We start from the raw sequence: 19,684 nt of genomic DNA on the forward strand, positions 1-19,684 counted from the left end.
ATTTAACATTGTCTGTTCTGTCATTAAGTAGTGGTTTTCTTGTAGTTGTAAGGTCTCTAATAGATGTGTAGCTAGTGACTCGTGTTCAGTTGACCATAGCTAATGGAGGTAGTAGTCTGTGGCTAATGTTCTCTTTTGCCATATACTGGCCTGTTTGTGATTTCTACTGAGCGTTATACCATTGTGCTTAAGAAAGAGGTCAGGAAGTCAAGAGAAAGGGTTTAATGTAGATATTAAAGTTGAAGTGTGTAATGAATTTTTACATTAAATCACTTTCTCCTATCCCTGCTTAAAGGAATAATTCAGCCTAAAATGAAAGTTCCCTCATCATTTACTCATACACATTTTCATACACACATCTGGTATGGCATGAGGGTGAGTAAATGATGAGGGAACTTTCATGTTTGGCTGAACTACTCCTTTAATATTTAGAGTAGGGATGCACGATATATCGGTGGCCGATATATTATTGGCTGATAACCGGAAAAATCTATATATTATTATTGCACTGATAATGGAATTACTGCTGATTTATTTTCACCAATAATTTGTTACGGTTTATTTGCTTGCGGCTAAGAATCTCTGACTGCCTGCGGCTTTGTTCCTTCAGGCAGGGACTCAGGCAGTCTCAAGCGACAGTGCGCGTGCCCATACACAACGTGTCTGTGTGAGTGAGAGCCAAGTTCATCATGGCGCTCTTTGAGGATTATTTCAACATCAATTTGGGCTGGTTTTAGTCATCTGCTGTAAGTAACGACATCTCATTTCTGATATTCTGTTTGTTTCATGAGGCAATAAATAAAAACTTGACAAAAACATGTTTGTTACTTAGGGACAAGCATTTTCACTCATTACTTCATGAAACATAAACAGAATGTGGGAAATAGCACGTTGTTACTTACAGAACAGCATGTGATTAAAACAAGTCTAAACACAACCTATAATAGTACATTTATCTCAAAATAATTCTCACAGAGTGACTTGATATGGCTAAAAACACTAGTTTCTGAGTAAAGTGAATGTGCATGTTGTATTTTACTAGTTGAGACTTTTCTACCGTTATGACTCATGACTATTCAATCTGTATGATCTTACCTATTCCCATTATGATTATTATGATCACATTTCATAAGTTTTACAGTGAAACAGTTACAGATGAGCGCTGTAACAAATGTCTGTGAATGAGACGCGCATAAGCACAAATACATAACACACATAAACCTCTGCTGCACTCTCAGTCTGGCTGCTGTCATAAGTATTGCACCACGCATACAGAGATTAGGGTTTGTATTGTGTGTTTTGTTTTTTAATGTTCGTTACATGTAGTTTATCACCTCATTTTGGTTTAATGCATCTACAGATAGTCATCAAGATTACTGTAAATACTCATATAAATAGGCACTATACAATTTATGCAAGTTTATTGTCATTTATTTATAATTTAAACCCTAATCCAAACCTTAAATAGCAGCAAGTTCAAATTCCAATCTTAAAATGACAGCTATTTTTCAAAAGAGAAGGTTTTGATGAATTAGCTAGCAGTTCCAGGATAAAGGATTAATAATGAAAAAACATTTTTAAATATCGGTTATCGATATTGGCCACAATGAGCTGTGAATTATCGGTTATCGGTATTAGGGCTGTCAATTGAGCAGAGAAGATAAATTAGAATTTTTACCTTAAATATTTTCAAAATTCGAATAATATTAGAATTTTAATGTCAGCTGATTCTTAAACTGACGTTGTTTCCTTAGTCCACAAGAGGGTGCAATAAATACATAAACCATACAGCACCATTATATTATTGCAAAGAACATTCCTGGCTGTTAAAAAAGAGCATTTCATTTTCTACTAATGTGCATAAAATAACTAAATAAAAAGTTTTAGCCGGTCCATATTCTTAAATGTTCAGTCAAAAGTAAAATGGGGAGGGGGGGGGGACGCTTCAATAGGCAGTCCACATGGTGTTACACATGCACTGATGCCACAGTATACTACCCCAGACACAAGCTGTATAATAACAGCGAAATACCACATTGTTTTTATTCATTAGAGTTGTATGTAGGGTAGCAATATTCCCAGATAGCAGAGGTATTCGGCTGAACTCAGTGGTGAAGCGACTCAGACTATGAGCACAGGCCAGGGGCTGTTCAAACAGATGGAACACAATAGACTGGAACAGAGTGCGAGGATCTCGAGACACACATAAACTAATTACTTAATCTGAGAAATGCTTATAAGAGTGAAAGACACAATGGCCAAGTACCTCCATCTACTGTAAGGGGCTGTTCACACCGAACGTGTCACTTTTGCAACCATCCCATTTGTTTTACTTTGTAAACATGCGCTAGATGAACGTCTTGTTTCGCTTTATTTTTTTTTTATTCAGCGTCTCGTGCAGGAGCACTGTTTTTTAGATGCTGTGTCTCATTAAAAAGAACTTTAAAAGTATATTGAGACACCTGATTTCTGTTCAACTGTATTTGTTGCGCTGTTTCTAGCCTTTTTAGCGCAAGAATGCGATTGATCTGAAGTCATTGTCAGTGCTTGGCACACATCTTGTGCTTGTTTGTCCATCGACAAATACCAATCGGTATCGGCCCAGAAATTCCATATCAGTGCATTATTAATTCAGAAACTACTATAAATAAGCCATATGTTGATTTCTCTGAAGTGTAAACACTGATTTGTGGAACTATCAAAACATCGCTCTGTTTGTTTAAGCATCTTGACCAGCCTGACACAGCAACATTGGCTTAACCAATAGAGCGCAATAGTGCCAGCCCACTTTTTCAGCCGTCTGTGTTCCAGAAAGTACAGGTGTATCTCAATAAATTAGAATGTCATGGAAAAGTTCATTTATTTCAGTAATTCAACTCAAATTGTGAAACTCGTGTATTAAATAAATTCAATGCACACAGACTGAAGTAGTTTAAGTCTTTGGTTCTTTTAATTGTGATGATTTTGGCTCACATTTAACAAAAACCCACCAATTCACTATCTCAACAAATTAGAATATGGTGACATGCCAATCAGCTAATCAACTCAAAACACCTGCAAAGGTTTCCTGAGCCTTCAAAATGGTCTCTCAGTTTGGTTCACTAGGCTACACAATCATGGGGAAGACTGCTGATCTGACAGTTGTCCAGAAGACAATCATTGACACCCTTCACAAGGAGGGTAAGCCACAAACATTCATTGCCAAAGAAGATGGCTGTTCACAGAGTGCTGTATCCAAGCATGTTAACAGAAAGTTTAGTGGAAGGAAAAAGTGTGGAAGAAAAAGATGCACAACCAACCGAGAGAACCGCAGCCTTATGAGGATTGTCAAGCAAAATCGATTCAAGAATTTGGGTGAACTTCACAAGGAATGGACTGAGGCTGGGGTCAAGGCATCAAGAGCCACCACACACAGACGTGTCAAGGAATTTGGCTACAGTTGTCGTATTCCTCTTGTTAAGCCACTCCTGAACCACAGACAACGTCAGAGGCGTCTTACCTGGGCTAAGGAGAAGAAGAACTGGACTGTTACCCAGTAGTCCAAAGTCCTCTTTTCAGATGAGAGCAAGTTTTGTATTTCATTTGGAAACCAAGGTCCTAGAGTCTGGAGGAAGGGTGGAGAAGCTCATAGCCCAAGTTGCTTGAAGTCCAGTGTTAAGTTTCCACAGTCTGTGATGATTTGGGGTGCAATGTCATCTGCTGGTGTTGGTCCGTTGTGTTTTTTGAAAACCAAAATCACTGCACCTGTTTACCAAGAAATTTTGGAGCACTTCATGCTTCCTTCTGCTGACCAGCTTTTTAAAGATGCTGATTTCATTTTCCAGCAGGATTTGGCACCTGCCCACACTGCCAAAAGCACCAAAAGTTGGTCAAATGACCATGGTGTTGGTGTGCTTGACTGGCCAGCAAACTCACCAGACCTGAACCCCATAGAGAATCTATGGGGTATTGTCAAGAGGAAAATGAGAAACAAGAGACCAAAAAATGCAGATGAGCTGAAGGCCACTGTCAAAGAAACCTGGGCTTCCATACCACCTCAGCAGTGCCACAAACTGATCACCTCCATGCCACGCCGAATTGAGGCAGTAATTAAAGCAAAAGGAGCCCCTACCAAGTATTGAGTACATATACAGTAAATGAACATACTTTCCAGAAGGCCAACAATTCACTAAAAATGTTTTCTTTTTTTATTGATCTTATGATGTATTCTAATTTTTTGAGATAGTGAATTGGTGGGTTTTTGTTAAATGTGAGCCAAAATCATCACAGTTAAAAGAACCAAAAACTTAAACTACTTCAGTCTGTGTGCATTGAATTTATTTAATACACGAGTTTCACAATCTGAGTTGAATTACTGAAATAAATGAACTTTTCCATGACATTCTAATTTATTGAGATGCACCTGTATTTTTCCCATTCATTTCTTCCACAGACTTTTAAAAAAATCCTCAATTAAAGAGTTGTAATGCATGAACCAAACAAACCAGCTCCAAGGCAAAAAAAGTATCTGAAAATCGGACAAAAAGACAGAGGTACAAGTCTGTGTACTTACTGTCTTTCATGAGGGTATGAACTACAATCCCATGAAGCATTGCAAATGACTTAATCTTATATAAAACTATGGAAATATATAAAACTATTGATTTTAGGTTGTTGATTATAAGTATAGAAACAGTATAGTTTGTTTATTGTGAAATATTCTGATATACACAAATATATAAGTAGTTTGAGAGTACAGGGAGATCAACTTGTTTGCGTCATTTAGAGTGAGTCATTGGAGTGGGCGGTCGCTTTCGGTATTATTTCACGGATCTTTCACTGTTGCAGCTGTACCACAGGGAGTGTAGTTGTTCACCAGGAATTCCACTATTAAAAGCAATTTTCAAACAATGAAGCATATACCATCAATAAACGACCTCGGAGCTCATGGTAGGTCTGTCTTTAAAGGTTTATAAGTTAGTGTTGAAAATTTATTTGTCTATGGAAGAAATTAATGGGATTTTTACTTCTGGAATCAAGAGTGTTGCACTCTAGAGTGTGAGTTTGGGGTGAAGTGATCAGGAAACCTGTTTGAAAACTGTTTGTCATTAATTTAGCAATTCCGTTTGGTGGTGTAGCAGTTAGTTCATCCAAAAACCTTGCGCTTATGTGGAACATAAAAGGAGATGTTAATCAGAATGTTAGGGACTGACAGCCTCAGTCACCATTCACTTTCATTGCATCTTTTCTCCATACAATGAAAGTGAAAGTCATACACTATTGGAACAACATGAGATTGAAGTGATTATAAATTAAGCCAATTATTTCCTTTTTTTGGGTGAACTATTCTTTTAAGTATATACATTTGGTATTTTCAGACATTTCCTGACTCCAGGCTCTGCTACCTTACCTGGTGTTTGGTGATGCCTCTAAAAACTGTGCTAGGGTGTCATTTAGATTGAAATTACATTTATCTCTGATGTTCTCAAAATACAGGACCTCATTCGTGTCGGAGATGGAACACATGACGGCAACCAGATGATAAAAATGCATTCTTTTTCTCAAGATGCTGGCTATTTTCCACTTTTTGTCTTAAGAACTAGGGACAGACAAAACATTTGGCATTTTGATAGCTAATTTTCGAAAAGTGTAGTCAGCTTTGTGGAAAATGATCTCACAAGAAGAGATGAAAGATGTGACTCACCCCTTGTCTCTAAGCTCTCTGAGCCTAAATTATATTTGCGTAACAGCAACCCATTATAAATACTTCCTGTCACTATTTCATTTTAAAAGACATCAAAAATCCTGCCTCTCAATGCACATTTATGTCTGTGCTCTCAAGCACTCACCATTTTGTTTGTGTTGCAGGGTATTGTTGCTGTTCAAGTCAGATCCTGTGAACTAGATAAAGTACCAGATGAGACAACAGTCTATGTAGTATAGACAATATGTAGAAAGGTGGGAGCTGCACAACTCTCTTTTGCTATTTTGTGATACCAGAGATCGATACTAAACACCTGGGTTCATTGTGTTTTGAGAGATAACAATCCATAGAAAAGGCTCTTCACGTGGTTGTCTTAGTTTAGCTCGAGGATACCTGTTTACAAATGTAGCTCTGTACAGTATGGTACACTTCTGATAGAGTTATGGCATTTTGAGGGACACTGATAACTAAAGCTGGTCCTGATGAATTCAGCGAAGGACAACCAGGTCATAAGACTTTTACAGGGTTCCACCATTCAGAACTGAAATGAGAATGCCTTAAAATTCCCATTTAAGTCCTGAATTTGAATTTAGGTAGCAAACAGGATGGATAATTGTAATTAAATGTGAATATAAAATGGCATGAAATTTAGTGGGGGGGGGGATGGGGATAATAGGGTTCAAAACAGTGTTACTATGAATGCAAACTTTAATACAGTGAAAAAGACACTCTGTTAGCATAACATAAATATATATAAATAAATAAAAAGTTCCAACATTCTTTTGAAAGTCCATGTACTAAAATATAATATTTGATGCCATGAGTGTAGCTTCATTTACTATTAGTACTATTTTCATTTACTATTAGTATTTATAGTATTATATTTAATAGTATTATTTTGAATGGCCATGGAAAATGAAGCAATGTGATAACAATTTTACCTGGTCGCAAAAAGTAGTCCGTTAATTTACCTGATGAATTTTCACCTTTTGCTGACCCTTTATGCTTCGCAGAGCTAATGTGTGCTTCGAAATCACTTGCACCTTTATTAGCAACTGACACATAAGCGCCAGCATTACATGTCATACATTCTGCTTCCCACGGATCTTGACCTGGATGAAAGCATGGGAATTTTTGTGCAAATCTTCTGTAAATTTGCACTTTCATTTGAGCATTGTTTCCACTCAGCTGTCATTTGCTGCTACTGTCAAGCAACTGTTTGATGCCGAACACAACAGCACTTCGCACGTTCGCGGAGAGATTGACAGGCAGGAATTTGGCCAATAGTTGCTGCAAGACTCTTATAATCGACCAGTTGGTGTGCGAGAAGGCGGGACTTACAGAGAGGGGTTAAAGCAATGCAAATATGCGCGCACACACAATGAAGCATTACACCAGATGCACATCATAATGCAGTTAAAGCCGAATCCCAGACATTGTCACAAATTTAGAAATCCCGGCCGGACGCTTTTTTAAGGTCCGAAAAAGAGGACTTGTCCGGGAAAAAGAGGACGTATGGTCACCCTATGTTAGATCATAAAATTTGTATCTTGTAAGACCTTTGATATTAGGGCAAAAGTCGTATTCTTGATGATAATGTTTGTATTGTTTTTCTATAAAAATATCTAAAAATCCTTAAAACAAGATTTGCTTTATTTTATTTAGAAACAACACTGCATAAGATATTTAGGCTTTTTTCAGATAATACATTTTTAACGTATATTTTGTCTTACTGTCCTGGCAGATTTTTTATATTCAAAACAAGTGAAAAAATCTACCAGTGCTGAAGAAGTAATCCAAAGTATTTAGAATACGTTACTGACCTTGAGTAATCTAATGGAATATGTTACAAATTACATTTTACAGCATGTATTCTGTAATCTGTAGTGGAATACATTCCAAAAGTAACCCTCCCAATTATTTTAATGTTTGTTTTAATGTACAATGATTAATTATGATTAATCACAGAAAAGTGTGCGATTAATTAGTTAAAAATTTGATTCGATTGATTAGCTGATTAGATAATCACATGAATAAGTAGGTGTACAGGTGTTCCTAATAAAGTGCTAGGTTGACAGCCAAAAGTTTGGAATAATGTACAGATTTTGCTGTTTCAGAAGGAAATTGGTACTTTAATTTACCAAAGTGTCATTCAACTGATCACAAAGTATAGTCAGAACATTACTGATGTAAAAAACAGCACCATCACTATTTGAAAAAGTCATTTTTGATCAACTCTAGACAGGCCCCATTTCCAGTAGCCATCACTCCAACATCTTATCCTTGAGTAATCATGCTAAATTGCTAATTTGGTACTAGAAAATCACTTGCAATTATATCAAACACAGCTGAAAGCAATTTGGTTTGTTAAATGAAGCTTAACATTGTCTTTGTGTTTGTTTTTGAGTTGCCACAGTATGCAATAGACTGGCATGTCTTAAGGTCAATATTAGGGCAAAAATGGCAAAAAAGAAACAGATTACGATATCGTAAATCTCAGTATCGGCCGATACCGATCCCAAGCCGATACCAGTGTTGTTTTTTTGCATAATCAGTTTAGAATATCTTTACATTATTGTGTGGAACTAATTGGGTGTACTCTTTAATATGTAAAGAAACACAAACCTCTAACTACACATTATTTCGATATAAATGTATAGCTTATTTAGAAACACTTTATTATTAATTAGTATACTGGATAATGTAGCAGCAAAATTAACAGTAATTCCAGTCTGTCAAGTCTTCAGTAGAAAAGAACCAGTGTTTTTTTTTGTTTTTTTTTTTTTAATGTTTCAAGTTGTATCTGGACTTTAAAGGATTCAGATCTCTTTTTTGTTCAATTTAATTGTAAGACATCAGTCCAATTTTCATTCACACAGTTATTTTTTCAAATTCATTTAACTTAAATATTGTTATAAATTGTAAACAAATACTAATGATGACAATAATAATAATTAATTGTTATTAATATTATTATTATTATTATTGACTTAATTTTAAATACAACAGATATATTTAAAATATATTTAAATCATGCACTTTTTAAACCCTCACGCTTTTATTTTGACAGTCTAAACTCTCCAGGAATTCCTGTATGTGTCTGTTTGTAGGCAAGTTCACAGAAGTTTAATTCACTTCTTATTCAAATTCTGGTAAAATGCATGTCCGGTGCCTTTCTAAATGCATATTATATGTGAACCGAACTATTGAGCATCTACATCCGAGATGCTGTTCTTGAGTAGCGCTCAAATATTGCGCACCGTTGTGAAGGTTAAAAATAGCCGCGAGTGCATCACTAGCCTGTGTGTGAGTTTGTGTCAACAGAGCAGCACCATTCACTAACTCGTTGGCGCTGCACATACTATATATTTACTTATTAAACAGCCTTTTGTGATTCACAGAGCTATCGCACATCTTCAAGTGGCTTTGAATAAAATGCACGAGTCATATGGACTACTTTATGTTTTAATGATTCTTTTATGTCATTTTTTGAGCTTAACAGTAACAAACATGACTAACACACAGTATCGGATTTGGATTGGGCTCGTCGGACCGATACCTGATCCATCTAAAAGCTTCAGTATCGGAGCCGATACCGATCCAGGTATCGGATCGGTGCACCCCTACTAGAAACTCATCAGTCAATCATTGTTTTGAGGAATGAAGGCTATACAATGCTTGAAATTGCCAAAAAACTGAAGTTTTCATACAAAGGTGTACACTACAGTCTTCAAAGACAAAAGACAACTGGCTCTAACAAGGACAGTAAGAGATGTGGAAGGCCCAGATACAACTAAACAAGAAAATAAGTACATCAGAGTCTCTAGTTTGAGAAATAGACACCTCACATGTCCTCAGCTGACAGCTTCATTGAATTCTACCCGCTCAACACCAGTTTCATGTACAACAGTAAGAGAAGACTCAAGTGGTGCAGGCCTTATGGGAAGAATTGCAAAGAAAAAGCCACTTTTGAAACAGAAAAACAAAAGGAAAAGGTTAGAGTGGGCAAAGAAACACAGACATTGGACAACAGATAATTGGAAAAGATTGTTATGGACCTTAACTCCATTGAGCTTTTGTGGGATCAGCTAGACTGTAAGGTGCGTGAGAAGTGCCTGATAAGACACATCTATGGCAAGTACTACAGGAAGTGTGGGGTTAAATGTCATCTGAGTATCTGGACAAACTGACAGCTAGAATGCCAAGGATCTGCAAATCTGTCATTGCTGCACGTGGAGGATTTTTTGATGAGAACTCTTTGAAGAAGTTAAGTTCTGAAATTTTTTTTCAAATTGTAATTTTTCACGTTATTAATGTCCTGACTATACATTGTGATCAGTTGAATGCCACTTTGGTGAAGAAAAGTACCAATTTCTTTCCATAAGAGCAAAATCTGTACATTATTCCAAACTTTTGGCTGTGTGTGTGTGTGTGTGAATGTAATATATACACACACACACACACACACACACACACACACACATATACATACAGGGTTGGGAGGGTTACTTTTTAAATGTATTCCTACAGGAAAACAATACAAAAATTATTATCAAGAATAAGATTTTTGCCCTAATATCAATGGTCTTAATTTCTTTTTTTTCTAGTATGATCCAACATGAATTTTCTTGATAAAAAAATATGATCGAGCCTTGTAACGTGCAAATGAAATGGCTAGAAATAGCATTTTAGCTTAGCGTAAAGCTGACAATTTACACAAGGTTTATTTCTATTTCGTCTGCTCCAAACTTACTCCTCTGTCTGCTCGTATGAATATAACACATCATAAGAAAGTGTTTCACCGCTGTTCAAATGCACTTTGGATCACATCATTTATATGTATAAATGTTTTCCATCTGAAAGAACTAAATATTAAATGAAACAAATGACAATAAAATGCAAAGTAATCTCTTCAGTAATCAAAATACTTTTTGAATGTAACTGTATTCTAATTACCAATGATTTAAATTGTAACTGTAGTGGAATACAGTTACTTATATTTTGTATTTTAAATACGTATTCCCGTTACATGTATTCTGTTACTCCCCAACCCTGTGTGTGTGTGTGTGTGTGTGTGTGTGTGTGTGTGTGTGTGTGTGTGTGTATATTCCTTATATAATAAATGGATTCAGATTTTATGTCCATGTTTATTTTTATGTGGTGGACATGAGTGGCAAAATTGTTAGTGCTAATTATTTTGATAGAATTGTATTGAACTTCATTTAGATAAACATGTTTAATCAAAAATAGTCATAATTATTCAAAATAACTATGTAATAATCAATGTTTTGTCACAAAACTTGTCATCTTGGACTAATAAATGTTGTGTGACTGTGTTGAATTCCTGTTACATTCATTAAAATTTAAATTCCAATTCAACTTCCTGTGTGGAATGGCCAGTTCAGTTCAAAGGCCAACTGAATTAAATGGAAGGTGATTCTAACTCATAATTTTGCCCAGCCATGAACACCTGTAACATACACTTTTTAACTTAAGTTTTGGGCTTTCTGTTGCAACAAACAAGACTACAGTGAAGACTAGGCACATAAACTATTGTGACTCCCTGAGATCCCTTCGGCTACCATCCAAATATGCACTGTAATTGAGATGTAGGAGCTGGCTTTGTTTTTTTGTAGCTCAGAAAACCCATTAAAATAAAATGTTCAAACACTGGCAGCAGGGTTTCAGATAAACTGTTTTGCATATACTAGGTGGTTTGTTTCTCGAAATTGTAGAGGTCTTTCATTATTGTTGCAGCTTGAAAATATGAAAGGAAATCGTTTTTGTATTTCATAGAGATGGCTTTAAAATAACATGTTAAACGTTAAGAATGCATATTCATAGTTTATACTGGGCCAGGTGAATCACATAATGCAGCCATGTTGATAAAAGATTCTGATTCTGAGATATTTTTTGATAGAGATCCAGCCTCAATGTATAGGGCTTTGTCTTTGGTCGTTCACATGATCATCTTTGGGGCAGTTTGGGGGCAACTTGGAATGGGATTCTCATCATATTTACTGTGTTGAATAGGTTAAGTGAGTACTTGATAAGGAATAGTTCATAGGAAAGTAAAAATTCTGTTATTATCTACTTATCTACATAGTGTTCTAAACCTGAATTACTTTCTGTTCTGTGTGGGACATAAAAGATGACAGGCAGAATGTTTGTCTCAGTAACCATTCACTGTCCTTGCATATTTCAAACTGTAAAATTGCATGGTGACTGAGGTTTTGATTCTGCCTAACATCTCCGTTTTGTGTTTCACGGAAGAAAGAACCATAATTGCCACAATTATGAACACGCTCTGTCATACTGCACATTGCAAAATGTATTTTAAAACAGAGATTTCACTGTATCTTGCATACATTGGTGAAGATTACGACACCCTCTGAGTAAACTGGCTTGGGGGTGGCTATAATTCATGAAGCCATACAATTAAAATGGCAGATATATCATTTGATATCAGTTGTGCCAATTATGTGTTCACTTTTTATCTGCAAGGCTGTTGAGGTTTAAAAACAGAATTGACATTGCCACATCCGTAATGTAGACACTCGCCACCGAAGTTCCTACGCATAAAGCATCTAAGATCATCGAGTTGTGGTTAGTCTGACGCATGAATAGAGGATGGGAGCCTGAAATTCAGCCTTTTCAGCCCACCAAGGCAAAAATGATTCTGTCCCTAGATAGTCGTATTTCTGAATTACAACAATACACAGAACAGCCACATCATCTGAAGTTTGTTGGTTTCACATCTATGAATCAGCTCTATTTTAAGCTGAAGTGTGCATTTTTTTTTCCCATGTTAAAATACTTTGTCCTATCCCATCTTATTATGCACAACTGTAAGACAATTATAAGAAAGCAATTTTCAGGTTGATTTCCTAGAAACATTAGACTCTGTGGCAGTATAAAAACATTGTTCTGTTTGTATTAGCATCCATACCAGCCCGACACAGCAACATTTGCTCAACCAATGGCATCTGTTTGTTGACCAATGGAAAACACTCCGTTTGGTGACTCTAGAGGTGCAGAAATTACACACTTTTGCACTGTACTTTGAAAACTGGTTTTAAAATAGGCTAGATATTTCACTTTATGTAACTATTTTTTTTATTTTAGCTATATTGTAAGTCATTTGCTATGTCCCAGGCATTTCTTTGGACTAGATCTTACAAGGGATATGTTTGTGTTTTGATCTTGCAAGTCCATGTGTCACATCTGCAGACCACATATCTGGACACGTATCTGTTTGCATTGCATGGTTTTGTGCCTTATTGCTTCATGTAGCTATGTGGATATTTTAAATGGATATACAGTTGAAGTCAGAAGTTTACATACACATTAGCCAAATACACTTAAACTCAGCTTTTAACAATTCCTGACATATAATTCTAGAAAACATTCCCTGACTTATGTCAGTTAGGATCACTATTTTAAGAATGTGAAATGTTAGAATAATAGTAGAGAGAATGATTTATTTCAGCTTTTATTTATTTCAGAAGTTTACATACAATTTGTTAGTATTTGGTAGCATTGCCTTTAAATTGTTTAACTTGGGTCAAACATTTTGGGTAGCCTTCCACAAGCTTCTTACAATAAGTTGCTGGAATTTTGGCCCGTTCCTCCAGACAGAACTGGTGTAACTGAGTCAGGTTTGTAGGCCTCCTTGCTCGCACACGCTTTTTCATTTCTACCCACACATTTTCTATCGGATTGAGGTCAGGGCTTTGTGATGGCCACTGCAATACCTTGACTTTGTTGTCCTTAAGCCATTTTGCCACAACTTTGGAGGTATGCTTGGGGTCATTGTCCAATTGGAAGACCCATTTGCGACCGAGTTTTAACTTCCTGGCCGATGTCTTGAGATGTTGCTTCAATATATACACATACTTTTCATTCCTCATGATGCCATCTATTTTGTGAAGTGCACCATTTCTTCCTGTAGCAAAGCACCCCCACAACATGATGCTGCCACCCCATGCTTCATGGTTGGGTTGGTGTTCCTCGGCTTGCAAGCCTCACCCTTTTTCCTCTAAACATAACAATGGTCATTGTGGCCATTTTGTTTCATCAGACCAGAGGACATTTCTCCAAAAAGTAATATCTTTGTCCCCATTTGCACTTGTAAACTTCAGTCTGGCTTTTCTATGGTGGTTTTGGAGCAGTGGCTTCTTCCTTGCTGAGCAGCCTTTCAGGCTATGTTGATATTGGACTCATTTTACTGTGGATATAGATACTTGCCTACCAGCATCTAACAAGGTCCTTTGCTGTTGTTCTGGGATTGATTTGCATTTTTCGCACCAAACTAAGTTCATCTATAGGAGACAGAATGCGGTTTGATGGCTGCATGTTCCCATGGCGTTTATACTTGCGTACTATTGTTTATACAGATGAACGTGGTACCTTCAGGCATTTGGAAATTGCTCCCAACGATAAACCAGACTTGTGGAGGTCCACTATTTTTTTTTCTGAGGTCTTGGCTTATTTCTTTTGATTTTCCCATGATGTCAAGCAAAGAGGCACTGAGTTTGAAGGTAGGCCTTAAAATACATCCTCAGGTACACCTCCAGTGGACTCCAATTTGCCAATTAGCCTATCAGAAGCTAATTGCCTAAAGGCTTGACATCATTTTCTGGAATTTTCCAAGCTGCTTAAAGGCACAGTCAACTTAGTGTATGTAAACTTCTGACCCACTGGAATTGTGATATAGTAAATTAAAAATTAAACAATCTGTCTATAAACAATTGTTGGAAAAATTACTTGTGTCATGCACAAGGCAGATGTCCTAAAAGACTTGCCAAAACTATAGTTTGCTAATATAATATGAAATCTGTGGAGTGGTTAAAAAATGAGTTTTAATGACTTCAACCTAAACTTCTGACTTCAACTGTATGAAGCTAATTGAAGCCAGCTGTCTTTTGGAATCTGGAATTTAGTATTGTGTAGGGTCCATAGACGTGCAGTCCTACCCGTTTGTACAGTAACACTTTTTGTAGAAGTTCCTCTGTTGCTTTTGGTGATTTATATAAACAGTATCTTGTAGATTAAAGGTAAACTCTAACTTCAGTGAACTCATTCATAATTTTGTAAAGACAGCTTAGTTGGTGGGAGACTTGCCCTGGGTTCCTCTTTCTAGCTTGCCATGGTTTGCTGTTAATATATCATTGGTGAAGTGTTTAGCCGGAAGAAGCCATTTTGACTTTGGGAGAGAGTGCATTGTTGCAAATTATGTCTACACACATTTGCATTTGCTTGTACAGTTATGCAAAAGCATGTGAAATGGCAAGTTTTTATGAGGGCTGCACTTTTTCTTGACTTGGACATTGATGACCATAAATGTATGTGGTCTTTATTCCATTTCTAAGACTCATTAATCGTCCGGTATTTGGCCATTTTGAGATCATCAGAATCGGCCAATAACTATGCATGCCTAACTAATTAGCTGAAGTGTTGGGTGATTCTCATGAAACCTGTCCTTGTTCTATTGAACCCCAAATCAATTAAAATTTTGAATACTAAAACATCAGAAATCAGAAACATCAGAAATTTCTCAAATTTCTCTCTGCAGTGGAACAAAAAAGGAGATGTTAAGAAGAATGTAAGTCTCAGTCACCGTTGACTGTCACTGCATCTTTTTTCATTCCATGAAAGTGAATGGTGACTAAAACTAACATTTTCCCTAACATCTTCCGCTGAAAAAAGAAAGTCATAAAGGTTTCCAACAGCATGTAGGTAAGTGATGACATTTTCATTTTTGTGTGAACTATCACTTTAGTGTACAGTCAATACTCACCAGTTACATTAAAAATGGCCGTTTTAATGTTTACAAAATGTATTGAAAATGTTTACAGATTAAATCATGAAAGAGAAACTTGCTGCATAATCAGTTATGTACATTGAAAACAGATAATATAATGTATAGTAAAGATAGATCATATTAACATATTCTATTTAAAATTAATATTATACTATTTAAACAATTTTATTATTATTTATGTAAATTATTTCATACTTATTATATTTGACTGATTCACATGGCAGAGAAAATACCTGTATACATCAGATGAGATGTTTACTCTAGAGAGATGGAGATAAGAGATGTAACTGGTGTTTAAGCCTTTCTATTCACCCTGCACATGCACATGAGTTGATCTGGATAGCTTTACACAAAGCATTTTTTTATTTCTGCCTTTCTTGTCAAAGGTGCTGTAATATGAGAGAGTGCCACGAAGTGAAAGGCGGTAAAACTAGATTGCTCCAGCCTCACGCACTTGCAAGTTGCAGCGGACAGCTTTGTTGATTATAAACGGGAGCAATCGTTTTATCGCATCGCTTGCTTAGAGACACGGTACAACACCATTTGCATGTCAGATTAATTAACCTTTATGAAGGTTTATACACTACCGTTCAAAAGTTTAGGGTCAGTTACTCATTCTTTATTGTAACTTTTTTTTCTTTTTTTTTCTACATTTTAGAATAATAGTAAAGTCATCACTATGGAACTATGGAATAATAGAAATGGGAATTATGTTGTGACTAAACAAAATCCAAAATAAATCAAAACTGTGTTATATTTTAGCATCTTCAAGGTGGCCACACTTTGCCTAGAATTTGCAGACATGTACTCTTAACATTTTCTCAACCAGCTTCTTGAGGTATCACCCTGGGATGCTTTTTAAACAGTACTGAAGGAGTTTCCATCTATGTTGGGCACTTATTGGCTGCTTTTCTTTATTATTTGGTCCAAGTCATCAATTTCAAAAAACGTTTTTTTTTTATTCAATTTTTGTTTTATAATTAAATAAATTAATATGGTTGCACAAATATATTTTTGTCTACAAAACTAATTTCAAACATTTAAGCATACACCTTCAGATCAAAAGATTTTTAAGATCATGAGAAACATTTCAGTCAAGTGTTTCAAAACTTTCGACTGGTAGTGTATATATATTTCATTTTTTTTTTTTTTTTTTTTTTTTTATATTGCCTTAGTCTTTCTTTACGGATACTGGATGGCCCAGACACAGAGACTACAAGAGTGCAAATTGAAAGAAATTCCAGATGCAGTTTATTGTGCTACTCCAATCCCAATCAATAATTACCAGAAGAAGAAAAAAAGTGCTACATAATATGGGACTTTTAATTATAAAGAAGCCCAATATACACTTGGGACTATTATTTTGAAATGTCTGCACTCTCAGATGTGAATCTGAATCAAACTGCTAACCTGAGCTCCTGAGTTCAAACCCTCCGTTCTTTTCAGGTGATTCATGACAAAGACCCGGTTCAAAAGAGTTATTTGTTCACGACTCTCTCGTGCTGGGTTTGTTGTTGCGTGCGGTGAAGCGAGCTCATCAGAAACAGAAAGGGGTGAAAGCGGCTCGAGACACAATGGTGGTGCGCGCTTTAAAGATGTGTTCAATAACTCACAAGATGATATCTGATGAAACCGCATATGAACACACACAACCTGACTGTCGCCAATGGCGACTAGATGTTAAATTATTGTCACAATCAATTATTTTTGGTCGCATTTGCGACCATTTTAGTCGCAGTCTGGAGTCCTGATAATATCTCTCGATGAATTTCAGACCCTGTGTTGACTAATATTATTAACTAATGTTAACAAATTGAATCTTGTAAATTGTTACCTTTTTGATTCTTTTGCTTTTGGAGTACAATAAGACCAGGACATTTTCTTGACAGGTTTCGTGAGGATCACCCTGTTAGTTCCTATTGTATCAGCTCCAAAATCTTCCAAAAGCCTTGTCAATAAAGGGAATATATTTCTTAAATATAAATTTCCATTTGCTATAATATACTAGTGGTCGACCAATATGGGTTTTTCAATGGTGGATATCGATATGTAGAGAGAGGGGTGGCAGATATCCTGATATATATGTGAAATAAGCTATTACAATGTAATTAAAGCAGCTAAGACGTAGATATACACTTAATTTAAATAAACATTGTCTTATACAATATTTACTTGAAATTCACTAAAGACATTTTTATTTTTATTTTGAATTATCCTTTGACAAGACTGTCAGTATTAGAGCTAGTGAACACATCTTTTTTTATCGGACAAGTGAGAATAGTTATCGGCAGATAAGATTTTATCAGCCTGATCGATATATCTGTATTATATCAGTCATCGGCCACCAAGTTCTCTGTTTATCTGTTTCAGCATTGGCCATATCAGTCAACCACTATTAGAAAAGGTGTAGTCAGTATTTCTTGAGCATTTCTTAATTTGTGCTTGCTATACTTGGAGTTCCTCACAGTTTGGTAGGTGCTACGCTGGCGGATGCTCTCTGAGATCAGTTTGTCAGTTATAGAGACGCCACCTGAACACACTGATGTTTTTCTCCAGATTGTTTTCCATCTGGATCTCTCTGGCAAAAAAAAACAACATATTTCTTCATTTCATCTCTTTGTTTCCATGGCAACATAGCAATGGTGAGAAGAGAGCTATTCAACTCCTCCTTAAGGAAGAATTGCACCATGAAAAACTGCCTTAAAGAGACAGAGGAAGAAAAATTTTTACTTCTGGGAACAGAGAAGTGGAAAGGAGGACAGATAGAGAGAAAAGGACATAGAGTGACACAAAGATAAGCTGATAAAGCATAAGGCTCAGCACAAGTTCGTATATCACATCGTCAAACAGGATATCGTAGCTATGACAACCTTTAAAGACATTTTTTATATAAACACTTGTGGTGACATTTACCCTGTCATTATTTACACACCCTCATGTTTCAAACCAGCATGACTTTCTTCCATGGAACACAAAAGGAGATGTTAGGCAAAATGTTAGCCTCTGTCACCATTCACTTTCATTGTATTAGAGCAGCATTGACAGTCTTCAAATTTTCTCTGTTTTGGGTAAACTATCCCTTTAAGAGAAACAAGTGTAGACCTCAGCCATTTATCTGGGATCCTGCCATCTTGGGCCCCTTGTTTGCTGCACGTGTGGCACGTGCTCCATTGTACACATGCCTGCAAGCGAATGCAAATAGCACACGTGATTGATTACTTTAAAAATGAGATATCATTAAAAAGATACTTATCACACAGGCTCTTTAAAATGAAGTCAGCTTCAACCCCCCCATAAGCCGTGCATCTCGAATCTACAGCAGATGGGGGAAGGGCCGTGTGGAGAACAGCCAGTTGGTCTATCACCTAAGAGTGGGGGATGTAAATATAAGACAGGCCTGGTTTATTCTGTCACAGAAAGAAGGGAGATATTGTGTGTTTGTTTGAGAGAGCGAGAGGTGCAGAGAGAATGAGTTAAAGAAAGGAACTGCTTGTTTGCTCTGTTGAACTGGGTGGCTTGACACAAATACAGGAACTGTGGTTTGGTTTGAGTCTAGAGGGAGAGCAGCAAAAATAAAGCAATAGCCTGTTTGTGCAAATGCGGAGGGAGGGAGGGAGGGCGGCTCTAATAATGGAAGAGCCTGTTGCCAGGCTGCAGGGGAGGGAGGGTGGCTAATAAAGTAGCAGCCGCAGTGAACAGCCTGTTGACATTTGAGTCATGTGACCACCAGTACTACTGTCAGGAGTGGAACTCAGAAAAGAGCCACAACAGGCTGTGTGACAAATAATGAAAATGAAGAAGCTCCTGTAGTCATTTGAAGATCCATGTGAAGTGAAGGTGAACCTTGTCTTTAAATACTCTGTAAATGGCCCATATGAGGAACCGGGTGTATGAAGAGTGTGTTCATAATCTATAGAGGAACTTATCTATTCCCTTTGACTTGGATCTGAGAACAATTTTTTCAGTTCACCAAAAATGAAAATTCTGTCATCACTGACTCATCAAATATGAATTATTTTCTTCTGTAGAACACAAAAGGAGAAATTGTAAAGAATGCTCACACTTCTCTTTCCCGTACATGGAAAGCACACAGTTACCAGAGAACAGTTACAAAAAAAAAGCACAATATGCAGTAAATAGTCTACACAACTTGCTGTATTCCAGGTCTTCTGAAGCCA

General features: G+C 36.5%; 1 protein-coding gene across 1 annotated transcript in view; it reads left to right on the top strand.

Annotated features, from left to right (window-relative positions):
- The window catches only part of cmip (c-Maf inducing protein), a 49,437-nt gene that overhangs the window by 2,622 nt on the left and 27,131 nt on the right, over positions 1 to 19,684 (top strand). The window lies entirely within an intron of this gene.

This window comes from Myxocyprinus asiaticus, chromosome 18 (assembly GCF_019703515.2).
Source record: "Myxocyprinus asiaticus isolate MX2 ecotype Aquarium Trade chromosome 18, UBuf_Myxa_2, whole genome shotgun sequence".
NCBI classification, from domain to species: domain Eukaryota; kingdom Metazoa; phylum Chordata; class Actinopteri; order Cypriniformes; family Catostomidae; genus Myxocyprinus; species Myxocyprinus asiaticus.